The sequence below is a fragment of the Sciurus carolinensis genome, chromosome 3 (genome assembly GCF_902686445.1).
Source record: "Sciurus carolinensis chromosome 3, mSciCar1.2, whole genome shotgun sequence".
Lineage (NCBI taxonomy): Eukaryota > Metazoa > Chordata > Mammalia > Rodentia > Sciuridae > Sciurus > Sciurus carolinensis.
The window spans coordinates 77,838,924-77,864,455 of record NC_062215.1 but is presented as its reverse complement, the minus strand read 5'-3'; the positions used below and the strand labels follow the sequence as shown (position 1 = coordinate 77,864,455).

Sequence of the window (25,532 nt, the reverse complement as noted above, 5' to 3'; positions counted from 1 at the left end):
GAGGAATGTTGGTCTATAACTTTTGTTGCAATGTCTTCATTATTTTTTTAAACCAGGTGGGGCTGGCAATGCACTCAGGGGTAGAGCATTTGTTTAGCATTCATGAGGTCCTGGCTTTGATCCCGAACACTGCAAAAAATAAAAATTAAAAATTAAAATTAAAAATGAAATTTAAAAATACTAAGGGCAATGCTGACTTCACAGAATGAATTGGGAAGCATTCTGTCCTCTTCAGTTTTTCAGAATCATTCATGAACTAGTGTTGTTTCTTCCTTAAGTGTAAAATTCACCAGAGAAGCCTGAACCTGGCAAGGTATTTTGTGGGAAGGTTTTTAACCAAATTTCAAATGCTTTCTAAATATAGGCTACATAATATTCACCTGCTTCTGAAGGTCATCTATTCTTCCTTGAATGAGTCAAGGTCATGTGTCCTTCGAGGAACTTATTCAATTCCTCTAGGTTTTTCAATTTATTAGCATAAAGTTGGTCATATTTCCTTTAATTCTCTCAATAACTGTGGAAACTGCAGGAACAGCATCCTACTGCTGTCACTCCTAACATTGGTAATGTATCTTCTTTTATTCCTGATCAATCTAGCTAAAAGTTTATCCATATTATCAATTTTTCTTGAAGAATCACCTTTTTTATTCTGTCTCTTATTTTATTGATTTATGTTCTAGTCTTTATTATTACCTTTATTCTATTTGCTCAGTGTGAAATTTGTTCTTTAAAAATTTTGTTTTTCTTTTTGTTTTTGTTTTGTTTTTTAAGACAAGAGCTGAGGTCATTGATAATACGGCCTTTTTGTTTTTCTAGTAAAATTGTTTAGTACTATAAATTTTCCTCTCAGTACTGCTTTAGGAGCCCCCCACAGATTTTGATATGTTTTAATCTCCATTCAGTTAAGAATACTTTCTGAAATTCCCTTTTATTTCTTTTTTGATCTATGGATTGTATTATATAGTTTGTGAGCACTTGATGGTTTTTTGCTATTTGTTTCTAATTCAATTCTAGCACGCTTGTATGCTGTATTAGTTTTCTATGACTGCTGTAACAAATTACCACAGACTTAGTGGATCAGAAGAACACAAGTTGATGACCTCACAGTTTCGTATTCAGAAGTCTGATGTGGGTCTCACTGGGCTATCTCAACGTGTCCGCAGGGCTGCCTTCCTTCTGGAGGCTTTGAGAGAGAATCTCTTCTCTTACCCTTTCTAGTTTCTAGAGGTTTTTACAATTCTCCAGCTTTCTTCTCTATCTTTAAAACCAGTAATGTTCTGCACTCATTGCTCTCTCTTCTGTTTTCACAGAATCACCCCTTTTTCTTTTTCCTTATTTTGGCATAGCCACAATTAATTGAGCAAAAGCAATGGACAGTTGTAGGAGAGAGAGAGGAAATACATGAACCCTCCTCCCCACGAGTGTTCAATCTATGGGCAACAGAAAATGGGCAAGTAAAATGGTGAGACTGAAACTTACAACTTACAAACAAAAGTCCTGTGGGTTTCAATCTCTATTACTTATGCAATCTGAAATACTTTTATTTAATTATAGAAAAGAATAAAAGATGCTCAAGTGCTGGTCACTGACTGAACTTCATAGCCTTATTAGCACTGTTAGAGATTCTCCATCACATTTACAGTGACCTCCAGTTTCCTCAAACTTACACTGCAGTTGTTTACAGAAATCATCTCATGTTTGGCCAATGACTTTCATTTCCCAAGCTCATTTTCTCATTGGTTCTGCTGTGAGGTACATCCATTCTGTAAGTATAAAAACTGAGACTTAGAAAAGTGTTAACTTTTCCTAGGGTAGTAGCCTCAATGAGACCTGGAGACTTGTTAGAGATAAAAAAAAATAAAATAAAATTGAGGCCCCACTGCAGACCTATTGATTCAGAAAATATGGGGTGGGCCTCGCAACTTGTGGTTTAACAAAACTTCAGGTGATCCTATTGCATGTTCAAGCTTGAAAACCTTTGCCCCAAAGTATGTGGTTCTAGCTCAAACATCACTAATGTCTCACTCAAGTTCTGGTTTCTCTGCCCCTACTGGATTTTACACTCTGTGAAGTCAGGGAGGGTGTCGCACAACCTGGACACATCATAAGTGGGCAGTGAGTATTGCAAAATGGATTGATGAAAAGAGGAATGAATGAAAACTGGAAGGCCTACATGTGAGGGCCTTACCACGCTTGGCTTTGCCATCATCAAAATACTAATTCTTTTTGGAAGAATCTCAGCCAATGGAAAGAAAAATGGTTGACTGCATGCATTCACCCAAAGGCAAAGGCAGAGCACATTTGTTCTTTGTAAGTATTTAACAAGTGGATTCTTAAATTGTGTATAATACGAAAAAAAATGAGTAATGAGCTGTTGAATGCTTTCATAACATGGTGAAATTTTTATGATATATTAAGTCAAAAAAGTATAAAATTTGGGAAACACAATTATCTCTTTTTGTTGAGTGTGTTTTAAAGTATAAAAATAAAGGAACTTCATTAATGTATTCAAAAGTGTTTTCCTCATCTATAAAGTGGGGTAATAATATCTGTACATATTGGGTTGATTTGAAGATTGAGTGCCTTATAAAATCCAAAAGACAGCCTGGGCACGGTCCGATCTACTGCTGATTATTATTGGTCACATCATTATTGTATATGGATGGAGAAATGAATGGTAATTTTCTTTCGATGGATCACTTGTTTCCTAATTTCTAAAACTTTGACAAAACTGTGTTGTGTTTGTAATCAGATGAAAAGAATTTTTAAAGGAAAATCACTTGGTTTAAAGAAATGCCTACGCCTAAGAAATTCTCAGAAGGAGTCCATTTTGACTCATTCTCTATTCCCTCGCTTTTCAAGAGTCCTGGGGCTACCTTGTCTACCTGCTTCCTAGCGTGCCTACCTGACTGGCTAGTAACTGTTTTCTGAGAACAAGGTTAGTTGTCAGCTCTATCAAGAATTTTCACTTTCAAAAAGATGCACTGGGAAGAAAGTGTACCATACGTTACCTGGAAGACATCTTAGATTCATCTAATTCATTGCACTCATTGTTCATAAAGAAGCCAAATTTGCAAGAGGTGAAGACTATCCATACAATAAATTACCTTAATAATTAGGACTTAGAACTTAATAATTAGGGCTTAGAACTCTGGTGTATGTTTTGCCCTCAGCCTTCAAAACTCAAAAAAAATATGAGGCCAGTGTTCTATGATGCATGTAAAAACCTCAGTATGGGAACTGTCACCAGTTCAAGTCTGCCGTCTTCACTTTAACTGATTCATTAATCTTAATTCTGTTATTTTTACAAAGTTTCAATGTTTTATATTTAATGATTATGGTAAGGAAAGAATTTTGTGTTGATGAAAGAAGTACATTTTTAAGGAAGCTGATTTACTAGTAAGGGCAAGGGTTGGTTACTTTTCCTTTGTAAACGGGAAAAGGAATGTACCAACACGTAAGTGAAGGAAAAACCATTATGCAAGTATTTACATTAACGTTGTTTGGTGGATGAGATTCTTCTATAATTCTGCAATATTAATTTATCCTTTACTATTCTCCCCATGGTATTACACTGATCACAGTACATTTCAGGGAAACAATCCTCATGGGCATAAGGGCAACGATTCTTCTACTTCTTTATTTGCTGTCTGGGCTCATCACAGGGACCTTTAATTCATTTCTTCTTATCTGGTCTGCTTTGCAGACACTATGAAACCACTCTGTGGTATCTATCAAGCTTAAGTCAACTTGACTTTTTCTTTTTCTTTTTTTTTTTTTTTTTACCGGGGATTGAATTCAGGGGCACTTGGCCCCTGAACCATATCCCCAGCCCTATTTTGTATTTTATTTAGAGACAGGGTCTCAGTGAGTTGCTTAGCACCTCACTTTTGCTGAGGCTGGCTTTGAACTCTTGATCCTCCTGCCTCAGCCTCCCAAGTCACTGGGATTACAGGCATGCACCACCATGCCCGGCTCACAGGTGACTTTTTTTTTAATTAGTTTTTTATGAACTTTTATTTATTTATTTGTATTTGGTGCTGAGAATCAAACCCAGGGCCTCACACATGCTAGGCAAGCGCTCTACTACTGTGCCACAATCTCAGCCCTCACAGGGTGACTTTGTAAAATCAACATTAAAACAGGTTGCTTCATAGCCAGAATACTTGATTTAAATAAATAAATAAATACATGTCGGATCACGTTCTTCTCATCTTTCTGGTTCTCTCTCCTCTCTTCTTTCACTTAATGACGATTTTGGTGATTACTTTGGACCCAAATAATTTCCCCATCTCAAAGTAGTTGATTAACACCTTAACACCCCTTTTCCTTGTAACCTAACATATTCTAGGGATCCAGGGATTAGAACATAGACTTTGGGGGGCTGTTATTCTGTCTACCACACATGACTTGGCCCTGTACCCTTTTAAATGTATTGAAACTCATGGCTCAAATATGAGCTACCTGGTAAATGTTCTCCAAGAACTTGAAAAGAGCATATTCTGCCATCCTGTTGTTGGCTGGAGATTTTTTATCAGTATGATCAAGTTGGTTGATAGTACTTTGTACTTCTACAATCCTCCTGGGTTTGTTTTTTCCTATGTTTGATATGAATCACTGAGAGAAGGATATTCAAATCTCTGATTACCACTTCAGAGGTGGCTATTATTTCTCCTTGAAGTCTATCAAGTTTTGCTTTGTATGTTTTGAAGCTCTGCAGTGAGATGCATAAACATTGAAAAACTGAAAAATTGACTTTCCTTTTTTTCTTTGGTGCTGGCGATTGAACCCAGGGACTTGTGCATGCGAGGCAGGCTCTCTACCAACTGAGCTATATCCCCAGCCCCTAAAATTGACTTTCTTGAAAAATTGACTCCATTGTTATTAAATGACTTTCTACACCCATGGTCGTAGTGTTTGCTCTGAAATCTACCTTACTAAAAGAGGCACTCGGGCTCCATGTCATCTAGTGTTACCATGGGATGTCTTCTTCCATCTCTCCTTTACCCTGCTTGTGCTATTATGCTCAAAGCATGCTCGTTACATGCAGCATATGCGTAAACTCTAGACTTACCTTTATGTACAATCCGATCATGTCTGCTTTTATTGGAATGTTTAAATCACACAATTTAATGTCATCATTGATATGTTTTAACTTACATATATCACTTTATTATCTATTTTCTATTTGTCTCTTATGTTTTTGTTCCTTTGTCATTTTCCTGATTATTTAACATTAATAGTTTTAACAATATTATTTATGATTTTGTTTTATCTCCTTTGATGGTTTATTCACAATAACCCTTTATTTTGTTATTTTAATGGTTGCTTCAGGGTTTGTTTTTCCCCTTGGACAATGACTTTTATTATTTTCCCATATATTCATAGATGCATTGTCGTTGTACATGATGGTGGAATTTATGTGTATATATCTGTACGTGCACACACTCTAACAATATAATTTGGCCAATATCATTCCCCAGTTTTTCCCTTTCCCTCCTCTTCTTCTTCCACCTTGTCTTTTTCCTCTACTCTACTGATCTCCCCTTGATTTTGCTTCAGGGCTCACAGTATGTATTTTTATCTTAAAATAACCTAGCTTCAGATATTATTATTCTTCACATATAGACTATGAAACGTAACAGTAGTCAACTTTGTCTCTCCCTCCCAGACTTTAAGCTACTATTGTCATATATTTTACTCATACATATGTAATCAATCCCACAACATATTGTTGTTATTTTGTTTATTATTATTTTGCTAATAATCCTTAAATATATTCAAATAATTTTTAAAATTTCACATATTTATCCATATAGTTATTTCTGCTGCTCTTCATTCTTTTGTGTGGATTCATATTTCCAATTAGCATCATGTTCCTTCTCCTGAAGGACTTTAATATTTCTTGTGCAGATCTGCTAGTAATGAATTCTTTCAGTTTTTTTAATGTCTGAAAAAATCCTTTATTTTGTCTTAATTTTTAAAATATATTTTGCTAGGTACAGAATTCTACTTTTACTTTTGTTTACGTTTTGCCTGTTAATATTTCATTCTGATGCACTTTTCTATTCTTTTCTTCTTTGCATCGTTTCTATTGCTGTCTTCAAGTTTACGACCCTTTTCTCTGCAATGTCTAATCTGTTACTAATCCCGGAAACTGTATTTTTTAGATCTCAGACATTGCCGCTTTATTTCTGGAAGTTTGGGTTGGATCTTTTTCTATCTTCCATATCTCTATGTAGCTTTGATACAGCTATACTAATTGTTTCATTGCTCTTGATCACTCATTCCACAGATAAGGTTGGAGCCCTCATCATCTATTTACTTCTTAAAAACTCCACCCCTTAACTTTTCTGCACTGGGGGCCAATGCTTGAGGCTTAGGGGAACATTCCAGATCTAACCTCTAACATGCTTCCTGCATCTCTTTCCATCTTAGGTGGCTCATCCTTTATGGTGCGCTCCACTGTCAACTCCAGGAAGCTCCCTGACCTACAGCTGAGTGAGGTGCCCCTTCCCACTTCTCCACGGTGCCCGTGCTTCATTTGGTATAATAATAATCTTTGAGCATGTCTGGGTCCCCTCCCCCAGATAAAGAACTGTGTGGCACTGGAAACGAATCTTCAACGCTTCCCATGCCCAGCACGTAGCCAGCTCAGAATGGGCAGCAGGACAGATGAGATGTCTTGGCAATAGGATGGATGGAGAAATAAATGACAGCTGGCCTCTGCATCTCCTTGGGCAAGCTTACTTTCCCCTCTAGCTCCACCAACTTCCTGTGGCTCTGATAACTTACCCATCTAACTGAGCACCTGAGTCCTGATCCAGTCTTTCATGAGGTGGAAGAAAAAAACAAGCGATCCCTAATCTCAGAATGGTGACTGAGTCTTAGCTGACTTGTAGTCAAGGTGCTTGTAGGAAAGTTGAAGCATCTATTCTTAATGGCTCAAGAATGATAGAAATAAAAAGCACATGATTTGTCCCTATCTGAAACAATAAGAGGGCAATAGCTCCTGAGGCGCAAGCTCACATCTTCCCAGAAAACTGCTTCGTGGCCAGTATCTCATTCAATCCCAGCACCCCCATGACCAGATAAGAAGAAGGAAACCACAGCTCCCGAGGGTCAAGACGCCTGCCTGAGGGCACACAGAGGCTCAGAAAGGCATGTCACTAGAATCTTCCAACTAAGGCCCCTGGCCCATGGCAGAGAGGCGCGGGGGCCTGGTAGCACTGGGAAAGGCCCTTCTTGTGGCAGGGCGGCTGAGACTGATTGCAACTAGCCTATGAATTTGTATCTGCTCCAAGAATTGTCTCTGCTGTGAATAAATAACATCACGCCTGTCTACTCATTGCCCATTTTTCAGTCTAAGTAGTTCAATGCTATTGAGGTAAAGAAGTATAAATTCATTTAAAAAATATAACTACAAACCATGCTTCTTTATTTTTCTTATCAAACCTTGTGTACTAAAAGCCTGATGGCGATCACAATTTTGATGTTTTGCTGATTTTTTTAATTTAAAAGAATTTTAGTTGTAGATGGACACAATATCTTTCTTTGTTCATTTGTTTGTTTTTATGTGGTACTGAGGATAATTCCCAATGCCTCACGTGCTAGGCAAGTGCTCTGCCACTGAGCTACAACCCCAGTCCCTTGCTTGTTCTTAACAGGAGTTTCACCTACTTAGTAAGTTTAGAAACTTCTGGGCTCCAGACCCTAGAGAGATTGTGCCTTGGGATTCACAGTCCAGTTTTTTCTTTATCATGTCTACACTAGGAGTGCTGGAACCGAGAGGACCTTCAGCCACCCCTGGATTCCCTCTCCAAGGTAGGGGCAGAGTTCATCTGAAGGACACAGGGTGGGTAAGAAGGAGGGACAGATGCCATCCCTCCCCTAAGGCTCCAGCTGAATCGACCCGGTCACCAATCCTTCCCCACCCCTGTCCATTCATGCATCCGGAAAACCACAGACTTGAGCCCCTTCCATTTTCTGGTGGTTTGGGTGCCTGGGCCTATTCTGCCAGCTTCCTCTGCAACACCAGGCTGTCATTACACACCGGGGGAGTTGTCATTTGATGCTCTGACTCTTCCTGCAGAAATTCCTGACCCCTGTGTCTAGAAGGGCAAGAAAAGATTGAGCCCAAGTCCTGAGAAACTATTCTTAGGTGTTCTAGGAACGACACCACGGAACCCTGTGGCCATTCCCTTCCCAGATCTGGACCTTCTGGGGCATCAGGATCTACACTAGGGCAGCAAGATACGACAACTGAAAGAGATTTGGGGTCTGATAGAATCCCCATTGTATGGAGGTGGATGTATCCCTTCACCTCTCCAAACCTCAGTTTTTTCACCTATTCAATGGGAATGACCACATAGCTATTTTAATGGGTCTTGGTAAGGATTAAAGAAAAGCATGACAAGTTTCCATCTCTTGAGTCCAGTATGTGACCACCTCAATGTGACTTCCTTGATGTGTCCTGATGTATTGAATTCACATCGCTCTGTGTTGTTAGCAGCGAGAGGGACACCAGTGAGAAATATGGACACAGAGATGATGCAGAGTGGGGATGAGGACCACTGATGTGAACATGTGTGCGTGCACACACATGTATGTGCAAGTACATGTGTGCGTAGAGGAGGCAGGCGCTCGGGAGGCAGACTGGAGGGCTCAAGAGAATTCTGGCCTCAGCGGAATACCTCAGATTCTATGAGGCCATCTAAGCCTCCCAGAGCCTAAGCATCACCCTAAAAAAAGAAGGGAAACCTGTGTCATTTCTAAAGAAAGGGGGGCACTAAAACAACATGTCCCTGAATGCCCCTCTCTGTTCCCCAAAACCTAGCCAAGTCAAGAGAACAATGAGAGCCAGTCTGGGCTGGAGTGTCTAGATCCGTGTTCTCTTGAAGGACACTGGCCTTCTTCCATGTGTGCTGGGAAGTAGGGCAAGTTAGTGCTGTCCGTAGAAAGCTGCATTTTTACAAGTCTTCCAGGTCAGCTGCTCCTTGGGATGCTGGTCATACAAGAAGCAAAGCAAGCTCATGCCGATGACGGCACTGCTTCTGTGCCTAACTTACACGACCCCCTCCTTGTGGTAATGGACCAGACCAGAGCACCATGGAGAGGAAAGTACTTGTCCAGGTGGCCACCTCTGGACAAAGCATGGAGAGGGATAGGTGCTACTCTCTGGCAAGGTCCTGGAGGCACCGCTTGCCACAGAGTGACACCTGTCCAGCCCATCAGACTTTCTGACAAAGCGTCTGTCCAGCTCATTGTCACTGGCTTCCCCAGTAAGCATTTCTCAATAAACCCTAGCTCTCATATCCCACCTCTGTGTATCTTCCTTGGCTTCCTGGCAACCTATCCACTGCACTAGTGAGATGGGAAGACAGACCACCCCAGGCTGCCAGGAAGAGGGTCTCAAAAGAGAAACAGGAAGAGAAGATTGGGAATTCACCCTTCTGGCTCCAGCTGGTCCTAGCCACAAGGATCATCCCTTGATAGCTCCTAACTACAGCCAACACAAAGTATTCCCTGAAAAACACTTCCTCTTACAAGCCTGTGCGCCCACCCTTGTGCTGATTAAGGCTTAGAAATCATTTTACTCCAGATTTTCTAAAGAAAACAAAAAAGGAAAGAGTTGACGGGTCCCTTTCTGAAACCTATTTCTAGGTATCATTCCACCAATCAACCACAGGGATAAATGGAGCCCATGAAAACCCCTAGACAGAAGACGGTCAGCAGGAGCCTCCCTGGGACCCCTCCCGCGCTGCGGGAGCCTTTCTCTGCTTTACATAAACCTGACCACTCTACCCTCCACTTGTCCGCGGAGCTCATTCTTGGAACCCGCCTAGCGTCCATGTTCTGTCTTCCCCCAGAGCAACTGAGCAGTAGACCCCATGAGACCTCAGAGGAACTGTGATTTTTTTTTTTTTTAATGACTTGCTCTTCCAACAAAATGAAGTCTCAAAACAGAAATAAATGTGAATTACAGAAAGCTGAAGTTGCATGTTTGCACACCTTGGACTGAAGGGATGGAATCCAAGCCTGTCCCCTCTCCTCACTCACTGTGCTCTGTGCCCTGTGCTTGACTCTTAAGTCCTTCCAGGTGGAAAAGCTGGATCCTCCATAGCCACTGTTTCCTCAGCGTGCACCATGCCTGCGGCCCAGCATGCAGCCAATCGATGTTACCAAAGAAAAAATTTAAAACTACTGAAAAGAAAAGGCAAACATAATAAGATGAAAAAAGAAATGAACAGCAGTAAATACTTTCTTGGGTGGCAGGACAAGACAGATGAGCCACAAAGAGCTGCCCCTCACCTACTGCAGCCCCAGAAAAGGGCTCCTGTCCCTGGAACAAGCATTCCTTCCTTCAGAACATGAGCCAGACATGCCTGAACACCGCCCCACCCAGACCTGCTTCCCGGGAAGCTGGCACTGGGGCCCGTCCAGGCCATTGGCGCCTGAGGCCTCTGCAGGCAGGTGGTGGCTTGGGCTAAGCGGGGCTCTTTGTTTCCAGCATCCAGACAGGCTGGGCAGATGCCTGGCAGTCACCCCTGCCAGGATGGGCCTGCCAGAACAGGGGGATGGGGCCAGGCCAGGGAACGTGGCAGGAGAGATTCCAGGGATGGTGGGGAGCCCCAAGAGGGCACTCCCAGGGCTCCTGGAACACGCCCCAGCTCCATGTCTGCCCGGGTCAAGCCGTGCGGCCAGTGAGGCAGGACCTGCTGTTTGGGAAGTGACAGGAGCCGCAGAAGTGAGCTAAGAGGTCCTAAAGCAGCCGGCCCTTAGAGAAGCCCGGGCGCGGGGAAGAGCGTTGGCTGGAACCTGGGTCATGTGTCTTCTGTTCTCTCAATCTCCATCCTGTCTCGTCACCACCCATTTTTCCCACGCTTGGATGGGTGGACTAGGGTGGACTCTGCACACCCTGCATCTGCCTTCTGGACTGGCTCTCCACCAGGCTCAGCCGGCAGGGGCACCAGCAGGAGGCTCAGCGCTGGGGCGGGCGGGCCGATGGGTGCTTCACATCTCCTTTCTCTCTTCTGGTGACCACAGCCTGTGCAATACTTCACCTCGGCAGCAGCAGTGTCCTCCCTGTAGCAGCAGCTGAATCTAGTTTGCAGTTTTCAAGGTTTTGTAGGACCAGCTTTTTGGGGTCACACCTCAGAGACAACAGCCCCCATTGAAGCCAGAACTGGGGACAGGCAGTTAGTGTAGAAATAGGGGATCGGGTCAAATCGAGGAAATGGAGGCCATGAAAGTCATCTGCCTCCGGAAGTTGGAGACTGCCCCTGGGAGAATGGAATGTCAAGGATCTCCGGAGCCCATTGATTACCAAATTTCCCTGCCCTTATCAAGGAATGCGGGCGAGGAGCTGCTAATTAATGCCCCCTGGGCCCTTGCCTGGCTGAATCACTTTGGCCCTCCCCCTGCCATCTGCTGTTCACTTTTTGCATCTCATCTGCAAAACCAGGCCTAGTCACATAGGCAGGAAGGAGAGATAAGGGGGGAGAGAACTGGAGAGCAAAAGAGACCTTAACCTATAAAAAATGTAGGGTGCGTTCACTTCTTGGGACTTTAGAACATCAGCCATGGCTCCCTTCTTCCTCCCGGGAGAAGTCTGTATTATCACCTTTAAATAAAACCTGCTTAATATGCTTGCCTAGGCTGCTTCTCTAGTGTTCAGACTTCAACATTAGAGGGAGCAGAACTGGTAAACGGTAGTATCACCATGAGCATCTCTCCTACTACCCCTTGAAGATCTAGGTCTCAACTCCACCTGGCTTCTCCACCAAACTCTTAAAAATTTTTTTTGGGGGGAGTATCAGGGATTGAACCCACTGAGTCACATCCCCGGCCCTATTTTGTACTTTATTTAGAGATAGGGTCTCACTGAGTTACTTAGGGCCTTGCCATTGCTGAGGCTGGCTTTGAACTTATGATCCTCCTGCCCCAGCCTCCCAAGCGGCTGGAATTACAGATGTGGTGCTACCAGGTCGCCTTAAATTTAATAATTCCCTGGGTCCTCCAACCACAGGAGACCGGCCATTTCCAGGGGTTATCACTTCCACCATAACTTAGTTTTCAGTTACTTAGCTAACAACTTTATACCAGGTTAATGCTTTTTATATTAATTTCTCTTTGTAAAAATAGTCAGTGTTGTTCTAACTTCTGCTTAGATCCTGGCTGATCCTTTAGGTTAAATGACTCGGTACTTATTGTTATTTTTCTAAGGATGGAATTAGATGGCTGTTGTAGAGGACTTGACAGGCAAGAAGTCTTCTTTTCACGTCAATTGTTTTCCTTCCCTTGGGTTTACCTTTAGAGGTGTTTGTTTGTTTGTTTTGTTTGTTTTTTGGTACCAGGGATTGAACTCAGGGGTATTCGACCACTGAGCCACATCCCCAGACCTATTTTGTATTTTATTTAGAGACAGGGTCTCACTGAGTTGCTTAGCGCATTGCTTTTGCTGCGGTTGGTTTTGAACTCGAGATCCTCCTGCCTCAGCCTCCTGAGCTTCTGGGATTACAGGTGTGCCCCACCATGCCCAGCTACCCTTGGGTCTTAAGTACCAATTTTTTTTTTTTTTAAATCTAAATTTTTTCCTACTGAAATGTTTGAGAGCACAGATTTGGAGACAATTAGAGCTGTACTTGAAACCCACCTCTGCTACTTTCTAGCTACATAACTTTGGACAATTCACTTCACCTCTTGAAGTCTCAGCTATCAAGTGGAAATAATAACAACACTTAGCTTAAAAGATTGCTGCAGGGGTTTGATGTTATACTAGACAGTGTCTGCATAGAACAGCACTTAGAAAATTATAGCTGTTAACTCTTTTTTTTTTTTTTGCTTCTTAATCCATGGATTCATTTGTCAAATCTTATCAACTAGATCATGACTTGCTGGAGAGTAACGTCTGTTTCTTGAGTTTTCTCTAATCCCACAACTAACCTTAAGCTTCAGTAGCACCACATACAATGCTAGACACATCTTTAAAGTTTAATAATACTGCTGGGGTTTAAAGCTGAGGAAAGCCCAAAGCTTGCCGTAGAGTTACAGAGACTTTAGAGGTGATGGAGGGTTACCCCATCCTCCGAACATCCTGCTGAGGGAATGAACAGCCTGCAACCGGAAGGAAGTTTCTCCTCTAAGCCTGATGAAATTGCTATCTCGACCAAGGGGTAGACACGCAGGGGGTGAGAGAAGCCTGCTTGCTTTCCTCATGATCAAGCATCTGAAGGTGATGGGGTTCTGGCACCCCATCTTCATCCTGTCCCACTTAAGTTTTCCTGCTATTTCCTTACTCAGGTAGCATGGTTTCAAGCTGCCTTTCCTTCCTGAGCTCGCTTCCCAACGAGTATCTCTTAAAACCATGGTGCCCGAGCAGAATGCAGTGCCCTGCCGAGCCCAGGTCCACCCAAGTGCAGGAGGCGGGACTGTCGCTCCCTGTGGACTAGAGCTCGGATCTTTGATGAGGCCTGAGATCGCAGTCTTCAGCCATGCATTTGATAGCGAGGTCACTCCTTTCACACTCACAGTTAATTATAAACCTCTGCATGCACCCACGTTCTTTTTAGTTGTTGTTCTTTTTAGATATACATGACAGTAGAATGTATTTTGGCATGTTATGCACACGTGTAGTATAACTTATTCTAATTAGGATTCTGTTCTTGTGATTGCACATGATGCAGAGTTACCCTGGTCATGTATTCATATAAGAACATGGAAGAGTTAAGTCCGATTCATTCTACTGTCCTTCCTATTCCCCTTCCTCTCCCCTCCCTTCTCTTCATTCCCCTTTGTCTAATTCAATGGATTTCTATTCTTCCCCTTCCCACCTTCTCTTGTTGGGGGTTAGCACCCACATATCAGAGAGAACATTCAACCTTTGATTTTTTAGGACTGGCTTATTTCACTTAGCATGATATTCTCCAGTTCCATCCATTTACGGGCAAATGCCATAATTTCATTCTTCTTTATGGGTGAGTAATATTCCATTGTGTATAAATAACACATTTTCTTTATCTATTCATCTGTTGAAGGACACCTAGATTGGTTGCAGAGCTTGGCTAATGTGAAATTGAGCTACTGTAAACATTGGTGTGGCTGCATTACTTTAGTATGCTGATTTTAAGTCCTTTGGGTATAAACGGAGGAATGGGATAAATTGGTCAAATGGTGGTTCCATTCCAAGTTTTCTAAAAACCCAGTTGAAAAATGGGCAAAGGAACTGAACAAGCACTTCACAGAGGAAGAAATACGAATGGTCAAAAAATATATGAAAAAAATGTTCAACAACTTTAGCAGTTAGAGAAATGAAAATTAAAATACACTGAGATTCCATCCAGGTTCTTATAAGCATACTTCTAGCTAAATTATGAAAAAAAGTAAATGGTCATTAGATGATGATGGAGGTTTTAATATTCCCAAATAATGCCAAATAAGCAGTGCATCTAAGATAGCAAAACTACAGACCCATGGACAATTTCTAATCCAACTAAGTAATAAGGTCTCCCCAAGAATCTCCTAATGTGAGGGAGTGAAACAAAATACTGGCAGCTGCAAGAACTTCACGGTAGCGTCATCTGTGCAGAGAGAAACGGGAAGGACCTGGACATTGGGTAGCTATATAGATAGAGTAGCCCTAAGGCACCACCAGGAACTGACTGGCGAGCACTGTGGGCCAATTGGAAAAGGTCAGTTAAAACTGGGAAGGTGGGGGCTGGGGAGATAGCTCAGTCGGTAGAGTGCTTGCCTTGTAAGCACAAGGCCCTGGGTTTGATCCCCAGCACCCAAAAAAAAAAAAAAAAAAAAAAACTGGGAAGGTGTTGAAGGATGTAATAAGTGCGTGAGCAGGTGGAACCAGGACTGATGGATGTGCTGGCGCTGGAGCAGCGTGGGCCCTGGAAACTCATGACATTAACAAAGCAAGGCTCTCACCAGAGGGCCACACCAAGAAGAAACAGATGGCAGCAGAGTTCAGAGTAAGTAAGACAGGGAAAATAGAAACAAAGGAAAAAGAAATTTCAGATAGAGTAGAGCAGAGTAGGTGGATCTCAGAAAGCAGGAGGCCCCGTTTTTCTTCATTTTGTGCAAACAACACAAGAGACAGCTCGGAGGCAAGAGTGCTAAGGCGTCACAGCACAGCCTACCATCCTAAAGAGAAGAGGCGTTGTCTACGAAAAGTGAGCAGCAGAAAGTAATCAGGGTCCCAGAAGAAGTCCATTCTGAGTAAAGAGGAGAGTTAGGAGTACTGTAACAATATATTAGAATGTATAAGAACAAGACATGAATGTCTCCCACGCTGAAACAAAGGCAACAAAGCACTTAAGAAAGACCTGTATTGCTGGGCACAGTGGTGCACCCCAGTAATCCCAGCAGTTTAGGAGGCTGAGGCAGGAGGATCATGAGTTCAAACTCAGCCTCAGCAATTTAGCAAGGCCCTAAGCAACTCAGTGAGGCCCTGTCTCAAAATAAAAATAGGAAAAAAAGGGCCGGGGATGTGGCTCAGTGGTTAAGCGTCCCTGGGTTCAATCCCTATACAAAGAAAATATATGTTTAAAAGGATAAAATCATTATCTGATGTTAAAATAAAGTAAAATAAATTATGAACAATGATTTTTTAAATTAAAGAACAAAATTAATTAATATTAGAAAAACTCATAAATGGTGGTATATGCTTGTAATCCCAGGGAATTGGGAGGCTGAGGCAGGAGGATCACGAGTTCAAAGTCAGCCTCAGCAAAAGAAAGGCGCTAAGCAACTCAGTGAGACGCTGTCTCTACATAAAATACAAAATAGGGTTGGGGATGTGGCTCAGTGGTCGAGTGCCTGAGTTCAATCCCTGATACTCGCCCTTCCACCAAAAAAAGATAGAAAATCTTATAGATGAAGTTTTGGAAGAAAAGGAAAATTTGAAAAGCAGTGATGGAACTCAGGCTATAATTAGAAAAGAGGAAAGGTATTTTTTAAATGGGCTAAACTGGAAGAAACACAAAAGAACAAGTACAACAGTGTCTTGAGCTGAATGGAAGATGGACAGGAAACATGTTTTTAGAATATTTAAACAGATTTTTTAAAAAGATTCAAAGAAAAGTGATAGATGTAAAAGATAAGCAAAGAAGATTCAGCATAAATGTAAGTACATAAAAGCAACGGAAAAAAAGAAGCTAAAATCTGCAATTCAAGAAAACTTTCTTATAGTAAAAGAATTTATAACTAACTTCATAGTAAAAGAACATACCCCATACCGAGGCAAAGTAACCTGCATGGCCAACATCAAGATGCCTTCTAACAAAGTTACTGAACATTGTGAGAAAATATTTTATCACTCAAAAACCAAGTAACCAAACTTGTTCACAGAGACAAGTGTGTTACCAGCGGTCCCAGGGTTTGGGGGAGGGTCGTGGGTAGTGACTGCTACTGGAAATACGGTTCTATTTTTAGGGTTTTGAAAATGCTCTGAACTTGATAACGATGATGGCCGAACATCACTGTGAAAACATTCAACATCACTGGATCATACACCTTGAATCGTTTGAGTGGTGAATGCTGTATATATTTCGCCACAGAAAAAAGTGAGACCCAACTACATCCTGTCTATAAGAACTGCACTGTAACCATAAGTTACAAGTAGAAAAATGGAAGAAGACATGCCATGCTAACACCACTCAAGAGAAAGTAAAATGTTCTAGTATTATCAGATTAAAAAATAGATTTCAAAGCAAATAATATTACTAAGGATAAAAAGTCCACTGCTTATTGATAAAGGGATCAATATATCAAGATGATGTTATAGGGCTGGGGTTGTAGCTCTGTGGCAGGGCGCTTGTGAGGCACTGGGTTCAATCCTTAACACCACATAAAAACAAATAAATAAAATAAAATAATTTTTTTAAAAAGATGATGTTATAATTCTAAATATTCACATACCTATCAGCACAGCTTGAGTACATATTAAACAAAAACTGATAGAACTTAAAGAACAGACAGATCCACAATAATAGTTGGATATTTCAACACCCCTATTCAATAATTGATAGAACACATAGAAAGTATACAGCTGACTTCAATCCCTGGTACCAAAACACAATTCCTTTTACCAATATCGACCATATTCTGATCTGTAAAACAAGCCTCAATAAATGTAAAAGTTTTCAAATCAGAAAAGGTAGGTTTTCTGACCACAAAGATGTTAAATTAAGAATCTTTAACAGAAAACTTTCTGGAAAATTTTTAAATATTTGGAAGCCAAACAAATAACTAAATAACTCATGGGAAAGGAAAGTAAGTAACTACAATTCAAATTAGAAAGTTTTTTAAACTGACTGAAAATGAAGACATTGAACATCAAATTTTGTGGGACACACCAAAAGTGGGAAAGTACAAGAATAAATGTCCACCTTAGAAAACAAGGTCACAAATCAATGACCTACTTCTTCTAACTCAAGGCACCAGAAAAGAAATGGCAAGTAAATTTAAAGAAAGTAAAATCAAGAAATAATAAAGATCAGAAGAGAAATCAATGAAACAGAACACTAAAAATCAATTGAGAAAGATAGTGAAATCAAAGCTGATTCTTTGACTGAATCAACAAGATTGATAAACCTGTAGCCAGGCTGATCAGGAAAAACCGAAGACACAAATTTCTGATATCAGGAATGAGAGAGATCACATCAATACAGATTCTGCAGGTATTAAAATAATAAGAGAGGAATATTATAATCTAAGAACCTAGATGAAACACACAAATTCCTTGAAAAACCGAAATTACCAAAACCCAATATATATTGGATTTTTAGTTAAAAACCTTCTTACAAAGTAAATTCCAGACCCATATGTATCACCAACTAATTCTACAAAATATTTAACATGGAAAAAAATATTAGTTCTTTACAAAATCTTACAGAATATTAAAGAGGAAAGAAGGGGGCTGGGTGTGGCTCAGTGATAAAGTGCTTACCTGGCACGTGTGAGGCACTGAGTTCGATCCTCAGCACCACATAAAAATGAATAATAAAATAGAAGGTATTGTGTTCATCTACAACTAAAACAAAAAAATTTAAAAATAAATAAAGAGGAAAGAATACTTTCCAATTTATTTTATGAGATCAGCATTACTCTAATATCAAAAACGAACCAACAACTCCCAAGGAAACTACTGAAAATATGTATGTAAAATATATATGAAAATATATATGTAAATAAATATATATGTAAACATTCTCAACAAAACTTTAGCAAATTAAATGCGTACGTATGAAAAGAACTACAATACAGAGCAACCAAAGGGCTTTGTCTTAGGAATGCAAAGATGGTTTAACTCAAAAATCTGTTGACTTAGCTGGGCAGTGGTGCACGCCTGTGATCCCAGCTACTCAGCAGGTTGAAGCAATAGCATTGCAAGTTTGAAGCCAGCCACAACAACTTAGCAAAACCTTGTCTCAAAATTTATAAAGTGAAGGGTTGGGGATGTGACTCAGTGGTAGAGCACCCCAGCTGCATTCCCTGGTGCTGCAAAGATAATCATAATAATAATAAGTAAAGTAACTAATCAGATCCCAAGGGCTGGGAGTGTGATTCAGTGGCAGAACATGTGTTTAGCATGCATGGAGCCCTGGTTCCATCCCCAGCACCCAAATAAATAAATAAATAAATACCCTAATGGTCAAAATGGGATAATTCGAGCATACAATAATAGCCTCCCACCAAAAATCATAAGGTGAAGAATTCTGTCCAAATTGAATGGGGCTGTGTGCAATGGGGCAGTCAGTCAAGAAGAAAGGCAACTATCACCTATCACCAGAGGTCCTCAGTGTGTGTCCTGTGAGCGGCTGAGGAGCCATGAATCTCCAGGCCAGACCATGTGGAGACTGGCAGGAAACAAACCCAGCCAATTGGTCCATCGTGGCAAGGAAGACAGAAGGGGAAGGCTGTGTCCTTTACTTGTGCCGCCACATTTTAGAGGGGAAGAAGAATCTTCTGGACCACTTCCACTGCAATTCTCACTGTCAGCATTTAACACAGAATATCCTCTGCAGAACCCCACAAATGCATACGAGGTTGACCTGAACCATAAGGGCAGAACAATAACCGGACCCTATTGACTCTGATCTTGTTAGACTTGGTTCTTCGTTACCACCTGCTGAGATCTTACTGGATTTACATTCACTCCATCATTCATTTTCTGTTCCTGGTTCCCACCTGCTTCATGACATTACAAAGCTCAGAAGTGCACACATGCTAATCTCCTTCCAGCAATGAAATATAATGGGAAGGAAGGGGACAAGGACCAAGCAGGCGTAAGGGCTGCCTCTAGAGATGTCCTCAGCATTTTCCACTGGCCTTTAGTTATCCATGCCTGAGCAAGGCCATGACTCAGTGTGTCTCCACCCGATTATCAAATAACAATGACCTCAGTTCACACCGGCTGAGCTCCCACAGGCGATAGGCACTGTGCACAGCACTTTCTATGCATTAGGTGATGCCATCGTCAAGAGTCCCGTGACCAGGAAGTAAGGTGAAGCATGTAAGAACACCACCTCTGCTCGAATCCCAATTAGACATTAACTAGCCCTGTGTCCACAGACTCGCAATCACGCCTCCAGGTTCTGCTTCCTCTTGGATGAAAGGAAAGGATTGGTTGATAAAGTCCACTCACATGGGATACCCTTATGTGGTCACTGTGAGACAAAGTAGGATGACACATGTGGTGTCCCTGCCATAGACTGTGACAGGCAATGTACACCTAATACACAGAAGAGATTTTTATCCTTACACCAAAGGCTGAGGAAATGGAGGATCATAGATAGTAAGTAACAGACCAAAGACATATGGCAGAAAGAGGCAATGCCGGTGCACCCAACGTCAGCTCCCTCCAACTTGTTCTTAAGAAGACTGTGAGAGGGCTGGGGAGATAGCTCAGCTGGTAGAGTGCTTGCCTTGCAAGCACAAGGCCCTGGGTTCAATCCCCAGCACCGCAAAAAAAAAAAAAAAAAAGAAAAAGAAAAGCCGTGAGAGATCTCACCACCGTCCTAGTGGAGTTTCAGTAAGCTCTGTCTCATGCATTTCCTTGTTCAATGATATATGAAGCCAGGCCTGAGAAAGACAAGGCAGTGAAGGAACCTAAAAAGGAATGTCAGAGTGGCTCTGTGGTGCACACGACTCGGGAGGCCAAGGCAGGAGGATCATGAGCTCAAAGCCAGCCTCAGCAATTTAGCAAAGCACAAAGCAAATCAGCAAGACCCAATCTCTAAATAAAACATAAAAAAGCCTGGGGAATGTGGTTCAGTGGTTTAAGTGCCCCTGGATTCAATTATCAGTACCAAAAAAAAAAAAAAAGGGAAGTTCAAAGAACTTTCCTTCTTAGCTTCTTAGCCATTCCTCCTTTCTCTTCATCTAGATTGAGAGACCTGGACATTGGAGCAAGAGAATTATCAGAACAAACACAGGGTCAAAAATAAGAACTGAATGAATGGAACAAATAAATGGATGAGTGAATTGATTAATTCATAATTAGTCTGGACATTGCAAAATTGACCATAGGCCAGGCCGATGGTGATGTTGGCAGTGGTCTGGCATAGTGATCACTTCTGTTGCCATAAGCATCCCGAGGAATTTTCTCCTTGGCTCTTCAGGAAGTTGAACTGCTATATGACATATGGGGACATTTCCAATGTCAAAAATTACAGCCAACTATAAAACTGTTTTAAATCCAAGCCACAACCACCTGTGTTGTGTAAACAAGCCAGGAAGGAAAATGACTTTGCCCACGGACCCTGGCCATAAAATCCAGGGCCACACCCAGCTCCATTGCCTGTTCCAGCTCTCGTGAAGTCTTGTGACTTGTGTGGCACACTAAGATTCTACAGGGATGATTCAGGTCCCCATCCCTCGCTTAGAACCATCAGTGCCGAAAGACAGCAGACCTCACCTGTGAACCCAGCTGTGCCAAGATGAAATAAACTATTGACCTCTCCTTTGCTGGGGAAATTCCAGAATACCAAGTTCCTTCATCTGCCATGTATCATGTACACATATTTTCTTTTTGCCCCAAATCAGGGGGTGGAAATCCAGTCACAGAGCAGTCATCTTCTGTCTAAGTAACTCAAGTTCCCAACAGGTGCCCACCACTCTGGCCCCACCTCTCCCTACACTTCACACTCTAAGGACCCACCTGCCAGCCAGAGCCCCACAGCACACACGGCCCGACTACCCAAGCTCCAGCAGGCATCTCTCCTCCATTCCGCCACATTCCTTAAGGATTCAGTTCAGGGGTCTGGGGTTGTGGCTCAGTGGTAGAGCGCTTGCCTGGCATGTGTGAGGCACTGGGTTTGATCCTCAACACCAAATAAAAATGAAGAAGTAAAATAAAGGTATTGTGTCCATCTACAACTAAAAAAATTTTTTTTAAAGATTCAGTTCAGATCTTCTTTTCACTAACGGAAGTTTGGAAATATCCATTATGAACTGTGTTATTTTTTAAAAAATACCAACTCAAGCAACACCTCCTCTCCTTCCTTGAATTTTTTTGACCAATTCAAGGGTCATGTCCCTTCTCTGGTCTTCCCAAAAACCCAGAGTCTGCCTCTATTAAAGCAACACACAACAGCAATCAGGGTCTTAGATTTGGGGGCAGACACATCTGGATTCAAATGTTATCTCCACTACTGACTTGCTGTATGAACTTGGGCAGGTCCTTCAGCCCCAGCTTCCGCTGTTGTGAAACCAGGTTGATAACAACAACTCAGAGAGGCAGTTAGGGCACTCACCTATATACCTGGCATGAGGGATGTGCTGAACAAATGATGCATTTGAAAATTATTCTTTTAACACAGATGACTCCATAAGGAGAGTCAATACTCATTTGTCTCCCCCCTGTTCCATGGGCTTGGTTTTATTCCCAACTCCTGGCCGAGGCTGAAAATACACAAGGGTACTGAATTTTTCTAGAGGAAAATATCTTCCAACAGACCATCCTCTCTGAAGACAACTTCTTTGAGATCTATTAAATCTGCAGAATTAGAATCTCTCTATCAAGTATTTATTAAATAATTCCCATGCTCTAGATGCTCCAAGGGGTACAGAGATGAAACATGCAAAGTCCTGTTCCTCGAGGGGTTCCTGTTTTGGTTGGGGACAGGCAATTTAAGCCCCTGGAGACTTCAAAATAAAAAATAAAATTTAAAAAATTGATCAGTGCATGCTGCAAGCATGTGTTGAAAGATCACATGGAATCCCATAAATATATACAATTAATTACTTGTTTAAAAATGTAAGGTGTGAATGACTCTAACAGGTAGATGGTTTCTTCTTGGGGCAATGGAAATGTTCTATAATTTTATAGTGGTAATTACTGCCTAACACCATGAGAATACTCGCAACCACTGAGTTGTACACTTTAATATGTACATTTTATGTTATGTGAATTTTATCTCAATAAAAAAGAATTGCCAAAAAAAAAATGCAAGGACTGAGGGTATAGCTCAGTGGTAGAGCACTTGTCCAATAGGAGCAAGGCTCTGTGTTCTACCCACAGCAATGCACAAGAAAAATATTTAAAACTTTAAAAAGAAATGACATGAATAGTAAAGATGGTAAAATGGAAATCTAACCAAGAGAAAACCAGAATTAATCACCAGGCACCCTGCCTCCGTCTGCCATGGTTCCTCAGAACCAGGTCCCCAGCCCCATCCTGGAGCCTCACCCTGTCCCCTATCCCCTGTCCCCATTCATAGTCCAGTCCCAGATAAGCAACTGGTTTATAAGCAGCCCACTCTGTCCTCCTGTCATGACACGCAATCTACCTGCAGAACCTAGGAAGTATGTATCTTTATGCCCATTTTACAGATGAGAAAAACCAAGGCTCATGGAGATTAAATAACTGCTCAGAGCCCCCAAATTCAGAGAGTGGCAGAACCTAGATCCTATGCCAACTGCTTTTGACAGCCAAGTCCCAGCATCTCTTCCACCTGTCCTTCACCAGGAGGCATTCACTGGGAGACGCACCAGGGTGTAATTCAGCCTGCCTGCCTCCTGGGGGCGTAGTTCAGTGGGAAGAGGCTATGGGCTCACCTGGAAAAGTTGGTGTCCTGCAAAGGCAAAAGTGTATATTGGGTGCAAACCACAGAAACTGAATTCTGGCTACTGGGGAGCCCAGTGTCAGCAGGAGGATGACAGAACAGACTCAGGAGATGGACAGGAACCCAGGGAAGCCCAGGGGCAAAAAACACATCCAAGGTCATGCCCCCAGAGTCCTCGGGGTAATAGCCACAAAAACCTTGCTGCCCTCTCCATGGCTGGACACTAGGAGCAGCCTTGCCATGGGGCATGCAATTGAACTCGCCCTTTATATCATGTCTCCCCCTCAAGAGCCCGATCGCTAGCTGGCAGGGTCTTTTTAGCCAAGCGTTGGTCCATGTGCCCAGAAACACAGTAAGGGAACATCTACCTCCTTCTGTTTCTGCGGTGGGTGGTTTATCTCCTGCCAGTACTCACATGATAGGGTCTTACTCTCAAATAAGAAGGGAGATAAATATGCTGAGCATCCCCTCCCGCCCCAATAGCAAAATCCATTGCAATGATTATTTTTTTTTGAGATCTGCTTGACTCTATTACTTTTTTGACTTTATTATTTTTTTAATCTTATGTTGTTTTTTGTTTTTGTTTATCCATTGCAATGATTAAGAACTGAAAAGAATGGAATAGAGTACAGGAGGTGTGGACATTTAGAGGAGGGGCCCACGGAGAGGGGGAAATGAATTAGAGAGAGCTTCGCGAAAAGGTGTGTCTTGACCTGGGCCTTTAAGCCCAAAGAGGATGCGCCTATGTCTGTAATGCTTACCCTGCTCAGCAGCCTTGCAAGGGTCCTCCGAGAGTGGCCAGGGTCTGTACACCGTGCAGGTCCACCTCACCATCTTCGTGACCCCCGTGCTAAGATCTGGCACGTGCAATTCCAGCTTCCCCAGTGATCTTGCAGGCTACCTTCGTTGGCCCTGGGTTACAAAGAAACTGAAGCTCAGAGAGGACAGGCTTGACAGAAGGCTGGTGCGTCCTCAGGCCTGTACCACCACACAGCCGCACTCCTAGCCCTAAGCACAAAGAGAAGAGCCGTAGCAGTTTGCATTTCATTCCTGCTCAGCGCTTTTCCCAGGAATTTTCACACCCCTTGTTTCAAGGCTATGAGACTGTGGGAGCCACGTATGATTACCCCTCTGGAGCAGCAGAGAGACCCAAGGCCAAGGTCACCCAGCTTTCAAGGACTCGAGTCCACGTAGGCCTGCTGCTGGCTCTCTGCCCTGATCCAGCTGGGCAGCTGTCTTCACCCCACGCCCCAGGTGAGGGGTGGAGCAATTAGGGGAACAGATCCCATTAAGCCTTGCCTGGCCACACGAGGTAAGCCCACACCTCGCCAACCCCTGGAAGGCAGCTACCCAGAGAGCAAGGGAGCGCTTGTCTGGGAGAACAATGGGTATTGATTATTCTGGCAGCTGCGGCTGGCAGGCTCAGAGGCGGTTTGCTCTGGGGTTTGGGGTGGCTCTAGCTTGGATGTGTAGCCCAGTTACTCATCATCCTTGCTCTGCCTGGGCCCCAGCGCTCCCTGCCACAGCCCAGGGCATGCACTGTCCCACCAGCCCCTGCACCTCCTGGGAGTGATCAGCATTATTCCTTGGCAGGGTCAGGGCTGCTCTGAGTCTGTCCAAAGTCTGGGACAGGAGCCTGGGCTCTCTGGGCTTGGTCTTCCCAACCGTCTTTATCCTAGGCACATGAAACCCCTGAGAACTTTCCAGGCAGGGCTGTGTCCATGCTCCATTTGCTGGTCAGCTATATGACACTCCAAATACTCTAACACACACACAAGGACAGGCCAGCTCCTACCTCCCACACTGTGGTCACCTTCGTGGACTGGAAGGCAGGAGAACTTGAACAACTCTGATTTAGCCATCAATACAAGACCTTCTGCAGTCCTCTCAGGCTTCAGTGCCCCAGTTCTAAGACAAGAGGCTGAATGTGTCAGACCCCAGGCCTCTGCACCCTTATCCTGCTCCAGCTGCCTCTGTCTGGGGACAGCTCTGAGTGCATGCCCACTGGGCTTACCCTGCCTGGAACGTACTCATGCACGATCCAGAAGAATACCTTGCAGAAGCAGTGGAATTCTCCTCCTTTCTCCCCGGATGAGTATGTGCAGCCTCTGGTAGCTGTGACCAGGGCTCCGCCTCCAGAAGCACCCTGGCACCGGTTCCTTCCTGCTTCACTCCTTTGCCTGTACTCCATGTCTGCTTTAGAAGTTCCCACACAGAAGCCAAAAGCCTCAGGCTCAGCCTTTCAGGTGAACCCAGGCAAAGACAATGGGTTTGGGACTGTCTCAAGCTTCTATTCCGCAATACACGAAGGATGTTCTTTTAAGAAACACTGGCAAGCAGGCGTGTAGTACACTCCTGTAACCCCAGTGATTCGGGAGTCTGAGGCAGGACGATCATGAGCTCGAAGCCAGCCTAGGCAACTTAGCAAGAGCATCTCGAAATAAAATACAAAAAGAA

At 42.8% G+C, this 25,532-nt stretch overlaps 1 long non-coding RNA gene across 1 annotated transcript; it reads right to left on the bottom strand.

Annotated features, from left to right (window-relative positions):
- On the bottom strand, nt 1–25,176 carry LOC124979158 (uncharacterized). Its single transcript, XR_007107636.1, has 3 exons — nt 25,129–25,176; nt 23,837–23,987; nt 1–129 (listed from the first exon to the last, which is right to left on the bottom strand). It is a non-coding gene; the product is annotated as an uncharacterized LOC124979158 (long non-coding RNA).
- Between the last annotated feature and the right edge of the window lie 356 nt (nt 25,177–25,532).